A 14272-nucleotide genomic window follows, 5' to 3' on the forward strand; every position below is an offset into this window, starting at 1 on the left:
ACCCAGAACCAAAATACATACTATTGTGAGCGTCTATCTACATGCACATCATGAAAATGGGAAAAGCCTAGGTTTTTAAAAAATATAGACATCAGTTGTATAGAGTAGAATAAGCATTATCCTTATTTCATAATAAGGCCTACCATTCATGTGTGCTTTGCATCTTTTAAATAAGATATGAATCTATTCATTCACTTATAACAATATATAATTATGTCACCATTATAATTATAACTCACTGGACAAAAATTCTGAATGAGACTAACGTGATCACCTGCACACAGTAAACCATCTTAAATTAATCACGACTCTTGTCACAGGACAGTCTCATCATTGGTCCATGATCGTTTTTTCAATTAGATAATTATCTATTTATGCAAACATTTTGCCATCTTCCTAATAAAATAAGCAATCAGTCACCCACCATCTATCCTTAATGACCACATTCAATCTCAGGCAGACCTGTCTATTTGCTGCCTGCTAAAAGGAGTCACACCTTGACCTATAGCTTTTCCTAGATCTCGGTATTTCAGAAAAGTTTCCAAACAGACTCTCGTAATTGAACAATGTGTGGCTTTCCTGATCTTCATTCATTCCTTCATTTCTTTCCTTACTGATGAATTATTTCATTTATAATTTTAAAAAATCTATGCCCAAGCACAGGATCCCAAATACTCCCTCCTTGGACCGTAAGTATGGTTATCACAGAAGAAATAACTAGATCTCTCCTTGCAGTGCCCTCAGAGCGACAGAGCTTAATCAGAATTCTTAGTTCAAACATCTCAGGATCATCATCATTGATCCAGACTTGGCATTTTTTGTTTTCTTCATTCACATCTTCCTTTCTGGATCATTTTTACATGCATAAATTATCATACAATCAATATCCATGAATCACAAAAGCCAAGAACAAGATACTAAGATAAAGCTATTTGCACGTGTCTCACAACGTTAATACACTGGAAGCCTTTCTCCAACGTCCTTCTGGGTGCACATATGGATTGATCAACAGCCTATTATCAATATCAATGCCATATTGATAATAGGCTTTTGCTTGTCTCTTTAATTTGTCCATATTGCAAAGATGGTAGAAATACACAACTATGAAACAGCACCTTCCCTCACAACTAAAACAATGTAACTTTCTTCCATCTTCCTATGGTCTCCACCCTCAACAAGTAAACAACCATGATCTTTATCAAGGGAGGAATGTCTAAATATATTTTGGAGCCAAACTAAAATGGACTGTTATTTAGCCCTAAAAATGATTAATCACGAACTTGGGTTCATAACACATCCCCATTGTTGGTCAATGGTTGGTGTTTTCACAAAATTCATAAAATCATAAAACACCAAGCATTGACCAACAATGAGAATGTGTTATGAATTAAGGTTCATGATATATATATATATATATATATATATATATATATATATATATATATATATATATATATATATATATATATTCAATTGTTTAAAATAATTCCTTGGAAAACAATGCAGAAACTCCCCAAAACAAGAACATGAACTTGCCAGTTATTTATATTGGTCTCTGTGCTCTTCGCCCACAGAGACAACAACTAAGGTCGTTGCCATGAGAGAATGAATGAGTTGGCTGTGCTGTGCTCATGCTCTAAAGGAAAAAGCCAATTCTAAACAGTCTGTGTTAGGGGTTTTTAAATGAACGTGACTCTTGCACTGCCAGGTTGATCATAAACCTGGATCACATCACAGTCACATTATTGGTGCACAAACTGCGCTACTTTTTATCACCTTATTTTATTTTTACTGTTAAGCAACGCAGTTAAGTAAGCGTCTTTGAATCTCACACCCTACTCAACAATAAGGCTTGCAACTATCACACATGCACATGACCATATACTCCCTACTCTTAGTTAACAGCCTACTAATCATTTTCATGAACTTGACTTGTGCAGAATTGGAAAAATTTGAAACCTAGTATCATGGTACATTCTCACCAATAATCCTAGCTTTATCTTACATTATTTTATCAATTCTTATATTTATTTTTTTTAGTTATTAATTAAATAATGTGATTACTCGTTTTTCTAAAACTATGCATTTTATAAGTATATAAAATATATAAATATAAAACGTAATATAAACTATCCAATTGCAACCAAAACTGAAGTACTGCTCTTGCATGCCCTTGTCTCTGTACTTAATCCAAGTAGGAAGAAACTAGGTCCCATTTTCTTCATATGGACATCAGCAAGCTATAACGATTAGTCCTTAACTTTATTTCACATTACGTGCTCCATAATGTCCATTGTTTGCCTTCCTTTAAGTAATCATTTGAGATATAGTCATATTAATTTAATAACTTGTAACACTATGTAATTACCCAAAAATCTACAGACTCTTTACTTGAACACCCAAAATACTAACAACTGCCCACAAGCTCATTACCCACAGAAATAACTGACTATATCCCTTTTCATTTGTTTTCTTTTTTTTTAATTAATTCAGTGAACACAATTAGATTAATTCCAACTGGTATCATATACACATCCTCAACACTGGCCCATGCTTGCTTCTCCCCAATTAGATAGTTATGTCATCACTGTTTATGTAAACATTTTTTCCTTCTTCTTAATCAAACTAACAACCAGCAACCTCCCACCAACCCAAAATGGCATGATGGACACTTCGATGCATCTATCTGTGTGTGCCTGTGTGCCTAGAGTTCCTACGTGCTCCCAAGGGAGTAACAACACCTCTTACTTATGGGTTATATTGGAACTCACTGTAAGCAAATACATTACTAATATTATTTATTTCATGACACATTCTCATAAATGATCCACATGTGACCCTCTTCATCTTCACTCACTTAACACATTTACTTATTCACACATTCATCCATTCACTTACGTCAATACAATCCATACCCAGGAACCACTACTAAGACCCAAGAGCCAGAGCCCCAACGGGCCTGAGCTTCTGCTCCGAACTCTATTCCCGCAGAGGGACTAACTAGGTCTCTTTCTAACGGACCTCAGAGTTTAGGGTTTAATCAGCATTCTTGATTCATATACCCCAGAATTACTCATCATTGATCCAAGCTCAACCCTTTTCTTCATTTATTTATTTGTACATTTATTTGTACATTGTGTATTAATCGTTTATACATTATTTATTGATTATTTCATTCATGGCTTTACTGATAAAAGTTGATTCCCATGAATCACAAAAACCCAAGAACAATATCTTTGAATATAGCAGAGAGCTGTTTACAGGTTTATTTCCCACAGAGCTATTAAGTGAGATCTCTTTTTAATTAGACCTCAGTGTTACACGTATGGATTAATCAATAACCTTGCTTCATACCCATACCATGTGTCTTACCACGCTCTGCTTGCTCATCTTTTATTTTCCTCATATTTAAGAAATAGTACAATGAACTTATCATCTTACCCCACAACTAGAACACTGACAATACCTTCTATCTTCCTAGATGCTTTCTCCCAATGATTTAGCAACCTGGCTCGTTATCAACAGAGAGGTTTTCTGAAAATGTGGTGCAAAAATAAAATGGAATATTAGGCAACTGTGAAAATGAATGCAAAGCCTTCCAACTTTGTTGTTCATGTACCTCGGCTGTACTAAAATGGATTCATCGTAATTAGTGGTTCATTACGCACACCCAGTAGTGGTCCATGCATGGCCTTCTCTGACTTGATTTACGCTTGCATAGCTACTCACTCCTTTGAAACAATTCCACAGATGACACGAATAAACCCCTCCAGACCAAGAACATGAACTCTGTTACTTACACGAGTCCCTTTGCTCCTTATCCACAGAAGTGACAGCCAAGCTCTTCATCACCGGATGATGGACCAACCAGATGGGTATATTGAACCTGTGGAGTAAAAGGCAAATTTTAGAAAATTGCAAAACTAGTGTAGATTTGTAACAAGACCTTCCTTAGTCCTGTTGTACCTGATTTATCCTAAATCCCCCTTGTCATCACATTCCATTAGCCCAAGAACAGCCCCTTTTTATTTATTTTTTTAAATGATTACCATATATAATATGATGACAACTACTGAATCTACATCCTAGTAGAAGAATTAAGAACTGTGCCCATTCCAAATTCTGTCAGTTAAACCCTACGCACATAAGTAATAGTCTAGATTATCTTTTCCATGGGTCCTCCTAGATTAGAATTAAGTTTACATCCTTATTTATTGACATATTCTCACCAATGATCTATGCCTGACACTACTTTATGAATTCATTCCTTTATTTGTTTGGTTTATTTACCCGTAGAATAACTTACTCATATTTTCACTTTTCAAAACAAATGTAAAATGATTTAAAATACTATCATAGGTAACTGTCTGCTCTACCCTAAGTGGGCAGAGCCCCAATCCCCTTCTATGTACATGGACATCAGAAAAGGAGACTGAGATTAATAAACATTTTTTCATGACATACACATACTATCCTCACTGTTTGCCCTCTGTTTAACAATCTCTTCCTTCATTCACTTGTAGTAATCTCATCAATATTCATGAACCTACATACCTCAGGCAAGAGTCCTACAGGACACTAACATCTGCCCATAAACACAATACCCACAGAAAAACAACTACATGTGTTTTTCAAAAATGACACTGATTGAGAAGAACTGATTTAATCCTAACTCCTCTCATATTATGCATTCTTAACATTGGTCTATCCTTAATCTTCTTTAATTAGGGAGTACTGTAATTGATTATTTATTTTGTTTCCCTTTTCTTAATAAAATTAACAACCATCAACCCAGAAACACTGACTCTTATATACATCTGCCCATGTTTTCAATCAATATGGTAAAAGCCCCAGGCTCTGTGAAGAGCGATTATTGGAACTTAGCTCCTCAGAAATGATTTAATAATAATTTATATCTCATTACATACTCTCATAATTATAAATATCTAGCCCTCTCTGTCTTCATTCATAGATATGTTTCTTTATTCACTCATGTACTGATTCACCAATAAACGAACCCATACCTAAGACCCACCAAAGCCAAAAGCAAGGTGCCTCTATTCCTACCTTAACCTACAAGCTCAAGCCCCATCAGACAGGAAATTAAATTTGTTTTTATAATGCACCTCAGAGTTATAGGGTTTCATCAAAATCCTGGACCCAGACACCCCTGGGTATTTGTCATTGATCTAGGCTTGGGACTTTTTTCATCATTCATTAATACATTTATTGATTCATTCACTGCTTGACTAAAAATTACTTAATCATATCCATGAATCACAACAAAGCAAGAATAAGATGTAAGAATATTACTAACTTCTGTCTTTTGCCTAATTTCTGCCAGAACTAATACATTGGATCTCCTTCTATAGTGGACCTCACTGTTATTCTTATGCGAACCCACACTCATCGTGGCCATGCTTGGCCATCTTTCTTTAGTTTTTCTCTAATTTGGTCAAGTTTCAAATATGTAACAAAGAAAATCCAGGAATGTCTCTGTTTACTTCACTAACAATTTTCCATCTTTTTTTGTGTTTTCTCTCTCAAGAGGTTAGAAACCGAAATCTTTACAACTGGTAGAATGTATAAATCAACAACGGTGAAACAGAAAATGAACTATTAAACAACTGTAAAATGAATGAAGCACTCTTTTTCATCATTTTTTTTAATGGTCCTCACTTGCTCAAAGTTGGATTAATCCAGAATTTTGTTTCATGGCACATTTCACCAGTGTTCATCCTTGACCCTCTTATGTTTTTATCTATTTGCTTATTTGTTATTTAATTTGATTAGACAGACTAATTTAATCCTAAACCTATCTTTTAGAAGAAAATTAACAAGAGCAAATCCATCAACAACCCAAACTGAAACAATATAACATGAATTTATCCATGAACCTTAAACAAATAGGTGGGATCCTAGACTTGATATCCTGTATACAGACACCAGCAATGAAGACTGAATTTATCCTAATACTAGTTTTGTAACTTATGTTTATTACTGGTCCCACTTTCAACTAATGGATTATGGCATTAACTTATTTATTCATTCCCTTCCAATCTATAGCTTGGAATCCAAACAAACTGATCAAAAAACTCTGAATAAAACTAACATCTGTCAACCTGCTCATTACCTGCAGAGATAACCAACTAGAACTTTGTCGTTGTTCAATGAACTCAATGAACAAACTGGATTAATCATAATTCTTATCATCAGTCACAGTCTCAATACTGGCCCTCGTCACCGTTTTTTATTTAAGGAAACATCCTCCCTTTTTTAGATATTGATGTCAGTGTTTTTTTTAATGGACTTCAGTGCTTCAAAAACATATTAATAATAATTATTGCTTTATTATATGCACTCATCATTGGTCCATCCTTGGCCCTCTTTTTTCATTCATTTATACATTTAATTGATGCACTGATTCACTTACATAGTAGTAACATAATCAATACCCTGAGCCTCCAAAATCTAAGATGAAGACCCTGCAATCTGCCTAACCTCTAACTACAGCCTTATTTCCCACAGAACTGAGACGAGATCTTTTTTGCTGTGGATTTCAGTGGTGCCCATATGGATTAACCAACAACTGGGCTCACTATGCTGCTTGCACTCAGCGCTTGCCACGCTTAACTCTCTTCTATTTAATTAGTTAAGCAGCTATTTGTTCATGGAGGTCACTTTCTTTAAAAACATAAAAATAATCAAATATATGGTGATGGAAGGAGAACTGACTCTGGGTGGTGAACATACAATGGGATTTATAGATGATGTAATACGGAATTGTACACCTGAAATCTATGTAATTTCACTAACAATTGTCACCCCAATAAATTTTTTAAAAAGAGCATAAAATAAATAAAAAATAAATAAAATAAAAAAAATAATAATTAGGGGGTCACCAGTTAGCTCAGTTGATTAGAGCATGGTGCTAATAAAACCAAGGTTCACGGTTTGATCCCCACATGGGGCACTGTGAGCTGCGCCCTCCTTTAAAAAAATTTAAAAATTTAAAAATTAAAAAAAAAATTTAAAAATTAAAAACTTAAAGACTAGCAACACACCAACAACCCATACAACAGCATTAATTACTATACACATCTGTTCATATAAGTTCATTACCCAAAGGGATTAACCCCTTTACATTGTTTTTATGCATTTTAGAGCTTCATAAAAAAAAATTTTAAATAATCTGTTTAATATAAACTTTAATATTTACTTTGTGCTTTTTCCCATTTTTCTCATTCATTTACCCACTTTTAATTGATCCATTAATTAGATAATTATAATACAACCAATACCCATTGGTCAAAAAAAAACATAAAGAAAAAGATCCTTGAATATCCATTCATTCATATCATTGGTTTATAGAAGTGCAGGCCAACAAAACCACAATGTAAGCCACCCATATATTTTAACTTTTCTAGAATCTACATTTTTTAAAAAGTACCAGGTGAAATCAATTATAATTGTAGATTTTATTTCACCCAATATATCTAAAATACTATCATTTCAACAGGTAACCAATATAAATAAATTCTTGATGAAATAGTTTACTTTTTTTATACTGACTCTTAAATTTGGTGTGTATTTTCCACATAGATCACATCTCAGTTCAGACTAGCGACATTCCAGGTGCTTGGCAGCCACCTATGTCTAGTGGCCACGCGTCCACAGGCTAATTTCCCACAGAAACATACCACATGTCTTTCTATAATCATCAATAACATATAAATCAACATCCTTGCTACACAGCAATGCCACATTCATCACTAGCCTGTTCTTAGCTCTTTCTTTTGTCTATATTTCAAAGATGACACAATGAACTAATATGAACCCACCATCTTCTTCTGCAGTAGAACACTGACAATATCTGCCTATCTTCCTATGTGCTACCCTCTCAACCAATTAATAGTATAGATCTTTATCAATGGGGAATGCTTAAATCAACAGGGATATAAAATTAATATGCAACATTAAAATGCCAATAACCTAAATAAAATGGCCTTAGTGTATTTTTAATGGAACTAAATTGTGTTGAACTGGAGTCATCATGATTCTTGGTGCACATCATACTCTCATTGCTTCACGCATGGCCTCCTGCAATCGTATCAATGTATAACGCCATTTGTTTCTGTTACGTAATACAGTCAACATCCATGAGCAAAGCATCCAAGAACTCTGTCACTTAATCAGCCTCCATGCTCCTTACCCACAGAGGTAAGCCCTCCATCATTACAGAATGGCTAATGAGCCATTCATTCTGTAAAATAGAAATCGGGTGTGAAAAAGAGTGAATAGTATTAAGTTGTTGAATGAATGCTAGTTGTGAAATACTGAATTAACCAGAATCCTTTGTTTGTGCCACAGTTTCAGCATTGGTCCATGTTTGGCCCTACTTCTCAACATTGACCCTCAAATAATACTCCTTTTTTTATTGACTTAGCCAATTAACAATTCTGAATTATTATTTCAATGAACACAGTTGAATTGCTCACCTGAGTAAGAATAAGAATGATGACTATTACCAACATTTGTCTTTATTCTCCCTCTTACACAGGTGACAGCCTCAGGTAGGGACATGTCACGTCATTTGCCCAGCAGGGTTCTAGAGCTGCAATGGAGTGACCTGCTCTAGGCCTCCTGTTCTCTCCCTTTGCAAGTGGGAATTGTTCCAGCCCAGTATGTTTACCATGTGGGGACAGTCAACCTGTCTCTGGTTGGGAAATCTCAATAAAGACAAATCACATCCAAATTGGAAGGGAATCAGGATGCTCTGGACGTTGAACCGAAGCTCTGGTTTTATGGATTTCTGGGATGCTCTCAAGAGAAATGCTAGTATTTCACGCATGGGCATGAAGTAAATATTTCTCACCAATTGGGAGAAATGTGGCAGGTATGTCATTTTTCAGCAAATATCCCCATTGCCTTCCCTATCCTCCATGGGAAGACTAGCCTTCCCTCCACCACTGATGTTGTACTTGGCCATATGACTTGCACCGCCCAATGGAGTATGAGTGGATATGACTTAAACCATGTCCAAGCAGAGGTTTTCAATGGGCTTGGGAGGTTTTGCTAGGCCTCTGGAGCTTCAAGCCTTCACTATAAAAGGAGCATGTCCCAGACACTACAGCTCCTTTATCTATGGACCTTGAATAGGAAGGCAAGTGGGGCAGCAGGGAACCCACCCCTCGGCCTGGAGCACAACGACTGCAAGAGACACACAGACACATATGTGAGAAATACGTATTGTTGCTGTTGTTATGACTATTTATGAGCTGCTGAAGTTGTTGGTTACTTGTTATGCAGCATCATCCAAGTAATGACTCACACATTTCCTTACTTTTAGGAATTTATTCATGTATTGATTTTTTTATAATATAGTCAATGAAATCACCATGAATGTACCATCAAATCCAAGAAAAACTATAATTTATGTTCATATAAATAATATATGTACATGTTACATTTATGGATATAAGTTATGGATACATGATAGGTAGGTAGGTAGGTAGGTAGGTAGGTAGGTAGGTAGGTAGGTAGGTAGATAGATAGATAGATAGATAGATAGATAGATAGATAGATAGATAGATAGATGGAGATAGCTAGATCTTGGATTGTTTGGACAGTTTTTTGTAATTCTTACCCATAAATGGAGAAACAAGGACTTATATAATAGGCGTCAGTTGCGCAAAAACGTATTAATATAAATAGTTGGTTCAGGATACACTTTCATCATTGGTCCATGCTTAGTCCACTTATGTATATTGACAATTAGTTTCATCTGTCTATGTTTCACCAACAAAAGTAAAAGAGACTTTTTATTTATGGACGACAGTTGTGGTGACTTGTAGTCATCACAAACTTTGGTCCATGACACATTATCATCCTTGCTCCATACATGGACTCTCTATTATTTATTATTCATTTTTTGAAGTAAATAAATAATATAATAAATATCCACAAAACCACTGTTCAACCCACCAACTACAACTTTGACAGTAAGTTTTTTATCTTTTCCCACCAAGATACATAGACCTTCATCAGAGAAATGTTCACAAAAACTATGGGGCACACATTCAGCATAATACTAAATAGTTGATAAAATAAATAAATAAGACTATGTCTATTTTTCATGAACCAAAGACCTTTTTTTGCCAGTGAATCTCAGTTGTGCAGAATTGGATTCATTATAATCTTTTTTTTTTTATGGTACACTCTCAACTCTGACCCATAACTAACCTTCTTTTATTAATTTATGTATTTCATTATTCATATTTAATATTCAAGAAACTCCCATTAACCAACCACCCAAAGCAACTGACTGATAGAGTAGCCATTAGCCACATGACTGATTAAATTTAATCAAAATTAATTAAAATTAAATATTCAGTTCCTCATGCATACTAGCCACATTTCAAGTGCTCAAGAGTCACATGTGGCTACCATATTGGACAGAATAAATTGTAGAATATGTCTATCATTGCAGAAAGTTCTACTGGACAGAGCTACAGTTCTCTTTACCACTAGATAACAGTGTAGCACTTTTTCTAATTAAGCCGAATTAGATTAATCATAATTCTTGATCATTTATCCACACTGATTCTCTTTTGGTTGATTTTCTAAAGAAGTTTTAATGAGCAACCATAAATCCAATTTCTTGCTCGATAAATAGAACTTTAACATTGTCTTTCATGTCCCTTTGAGCACCTTGCTCTAATAGCCTAGATCTTTATCCAAGGAGAAATGTCTAAATAAACTATGCACATATACACAACAACATACAAAACAGCTGGTGAAAGGAATGAAACAGGCTACATTATTTTTGGAAGTCAACGGCACAAAACTGAACTAACTCTGATCCTTGAATCCGTGGGCCATTCTTATCACCATTCTGTTTAGACCTTTCTTGTACTTTATATATTCATGGAATTATTTACTTATTGTCAGTGATAAAATCAACATCTAATACATAAATATGCAAAAACAAGAATATCCACTGTTTACTTCTTAACTGACGTAATTTTTAAACGGAACTTGGATGTACGGAACTAGAATCATCTTAATTGTGGGGTAATAAGATAATAAGATACTATCATCATTGCCCCATACTTGTTCTCTCTTGTTTTATTCGTTAATTTGTTAATTCATTCATTTACCTCGAACAATTTACCAGCCAAAGATTTAAGAAAATTGACTATTACCTACATTTTCTTTACATACCTTATCCACCCAGAAAGAATCAAACCCCTCATTAATATTGCATAATTAAATAAACTATGGTGTGGCCATTTTGTGCAAAGGAAAACAACTATTTAAAAAAATGAATATCCTGGATCATTTTTAATGGCTCTCACTTATGTAGAACTGATTTAATCGCCTTAGTTTATGAAACATTGTCCTCATTGGTCTACGCTTGGCCCTTTTTAATTTTATTTATCGCTTTAAAAAAAACCATAAGAATATCTATGGATCTTACCCAACAAACAGAAAACTATCAGTACTTTATATCTCCACGTGCATCTCTCCCACTAAGTTAACAGCCTAAACTTCATCATGAGGAAAGTGTATGAATTAACAGTATAATGCTATCAAAATAAATGAAACAGCATAAATATGTTTGTTTTCATGTCCCTCAAATTTCCAGAATTGTGTAATCATTAATCTTGGGTCATGATACATTGTCTTCAGTAGTCCATGTTTGACCCTTTGATTTATGCATGCATATATCCACTTATTTTAAATAAATCAATAAACCACTCAACCCAAGAATAAGAAAAAGTAACAATTATATTTATATAAACAGATATTTTACATATTTGTAATAACATAGTTAAACATATACACATATATACAATATAATTATACATGTATATAATTGTTTCTTTTTATTTATTCATTTCCTATACAAAGAACAGCCCAGTTATATTATTTTTTAATGGGTGACAGTTATGCCACATGAAATTCACCATCCTTGGTTCATGACACCATCTTGTCAGCATAGAGACACAAGTCTGTATGCTTGGCCATCTTTGATTTTATTTGTGCCCATTTATGTTTAACAACACATACACACCTCTCAACCAGCCACCCACCCATTAAACAACACTAGCCATCACTCACATTGGTTGGTCCACAGCTCACTTCCCACAGAGGTCACAGCCAAGATCTTCATCATTAGACCCACTCTGGGGTCTCCATTCTGTGGAACACAAGGCAGACACTTAAACAACCTGGGTATTTTTTAATGGCCGTCAGGTGAGCGGCACAGGATTAATCATAATATTTGTTTCATGACACAGTCTCACCACTGGCTCTCGCTGTGTTTATTTTTTCGTCGAATAATTTTATTACTACAATGAACATGCACAAATTCACCACCTAATCAAAGAATCACAGCAATTATAAGCCTCTGTCTCTATGCATCTTATTCACAAAGAACCAGCCCAGATATTATTCTAAATAGACTCAGACATGCAGAGTTGAAGTAATAATAATCTTTGATTCCAGATATAATCTCATTATTGTTTCTTATTTGTCTTTTTTATTGCTTTTACTTATTGTTTTAAATACAGTAAACACACAAGCTCAGCAATAACCCGGAACAAAAATATCGATTAGTACTTATATTAGTATTTATATACCAATGCTTCTTATCCACAGAGGTAAGAGGTTTGTTTTGTTTTAAATAGTGCACAATTGCACATTAAGTGGATTAATCTCAATCCATAGGTCATGAAACATCTTTGGTCCATTCTTGGCCCTCTTTCATTTTGTCATTTATTTTATTACTCAGGGAATTCATTTTTAAGTCTACGGTAAATACACCTGATGCCACCCTTCAACCCAAGTCCAAAGACTGTTCTCTATACCTGGTGATATGCTTCCTCCCCACAGTCCCGACAGCCTGGAACTTGTTGGGTTTGGAGAAGGGGGTGACCGCGATGACTCATAATCCTTGTTTAAAAACATTCTCATCTTTGGTACCTGCTTGGCCCTCGTTCACTTTATTTATGTATGCACTCATTTGTGACTATTCAGTGAACACCCATTAAAGCCCTGCTTAGACCTGTCTAGTTTCCTTCCCTGCCGCCAAGATTTTCTCTGGCGGAGAAACCCCAGTGTGCCCATTCTAAGGAATACAAAGCCCCATTAAAAGGAAGAAAATAGCCTAGACCTTTTTTGTTTGTTAATGTCAGGTCAGCAGACCTGGATTAATCAGAATCTTTTGTCCAGAACACATTCTCACAATTGCTCTATTCAAGGCCTGTATTACATTATTTATTTATTTTTAATAATAAAATTAACCACCACAAACCACTCCAATCTCTTTCATTATGTCCCTCGTTTGTGGAGAATTAATCACAATCCTTGGTCCACGACCCACTCGTCATCTTTCCTGGTGTGCCTCTCTTATTTCATGACTTGCTAAAACCACGCATGACCCCTACCTCCTTTTCTCCCCCTCCCCCCTTGCTGCGCTCTACCTTAAATAATCACTCTGAAATCTCCTGTGCACCCTCTCCTTCCCTTTTTATATATAAATATATAAAAAACTTGATCACATATATATATTCTTGAAAAATATTTTCATGGGCTAGAAGCTTGCTAGACCTTTCTTCAGGGCCTCTGTCCAGGGGGAGAATTAAATCCATATGATTGAGTTAAGAGCACACCCACCATGGAGTCATAAAAGGACTCGAACCCAGACCTTGGACTCTACGTGCCATCTTTACCTGCACTCACAGGCTCACGTGAGGTGGTACTGTACAATGGTTAGGTCCCAGATGCTCACACCACACTGCCTGCCCCCAAGTCCAGCCTGCAATCCTGGCTAGCTGGGCCATATCAGGAAAGCTAACTAACCTCTCTGTGCCTGTGTCCCCATCAGTACAGCAGTCACAGAAGAACTAGCTACTATTTTAATGCCAGAGTCAGCCAGGTAAACCCCCTCCCCGTTCGGTCTCTGCACCCCTCACCCAAACCTTTATTCCCTCTGCAGCAGCGCCCGAGCTGTGGTGCTAGACAGACAGACAGACCAGGTTCCACCCCAGCAGGCACTCATGAGCTGTGTAACTGCAGAGACGTGACCTGGCCTCTCTGTCTTGTGCCCCGACTTGTGCGATTTGTAGACTGAGGACGGCAACAGCCTGGTGGATCCAAGGTGAGGGTGAATTGTACTACGGACAGTTCCTCAGGCAGCTCCCACCCTGCACACGCCCTGCCCTGCCCCCGCCCACGCCACCCTCCCCACTGCTCAAACAGCCCCCAA

At 35.9% G+C, this 14272-nt stretch overlaps 1 long non-coding RNA gene and 1 other non-coding gene across 2 annotated transcripts in view; both read right to left on the bottom strand.

The window, feature by feature from the left end:
• LOC109455530 (uncharacterized) overlaps positions 1-14185 on the bottom strand; it is a 103693-nt gene extending 89508 nt beyond the window's left edge. The window contains exons 1-2 of the long non-coding RNA XR_012494522.1: positions 12124-14185; positions 3801-3886 (exon numbers count right to left, since the gene is read on the bottom strand). This is a non-coding gene — a long non-coding RNA (uncharacterized LOC109455530). The remainder of the gene's footprint in view (positions 1-3800; positions 3887-12123) is intronic.
• Positions 3016-3087, bottom strand: LOC141570893 (small nucleolar RNA SNORD113/SNORD114 family). The gene has a single exon (XR_012495338.1). It is a non-coding gene; the product is annotated as a small nucleolar RNA SNORD113/SNORD114 family (small nucleolar RNA).
• Positions 14186-14272: the final 87 nt, after the last annotated feature.

This window comes from Rhinolophus sinicus, linkage group LG03, assembly GCF_036562045.2.
Source record: "Rhinolophus sinicus isolate RSC01 linkage group LG03, ASM3656204v1, whole genome shotgun sequence".
Taxonomy (NCBI): Eukaryota; Metazoa; Chordata; class Mammalia; order Chiroptera; family Rhinolophidae; genus Rhinolophus; species Rhinolophus sinicus.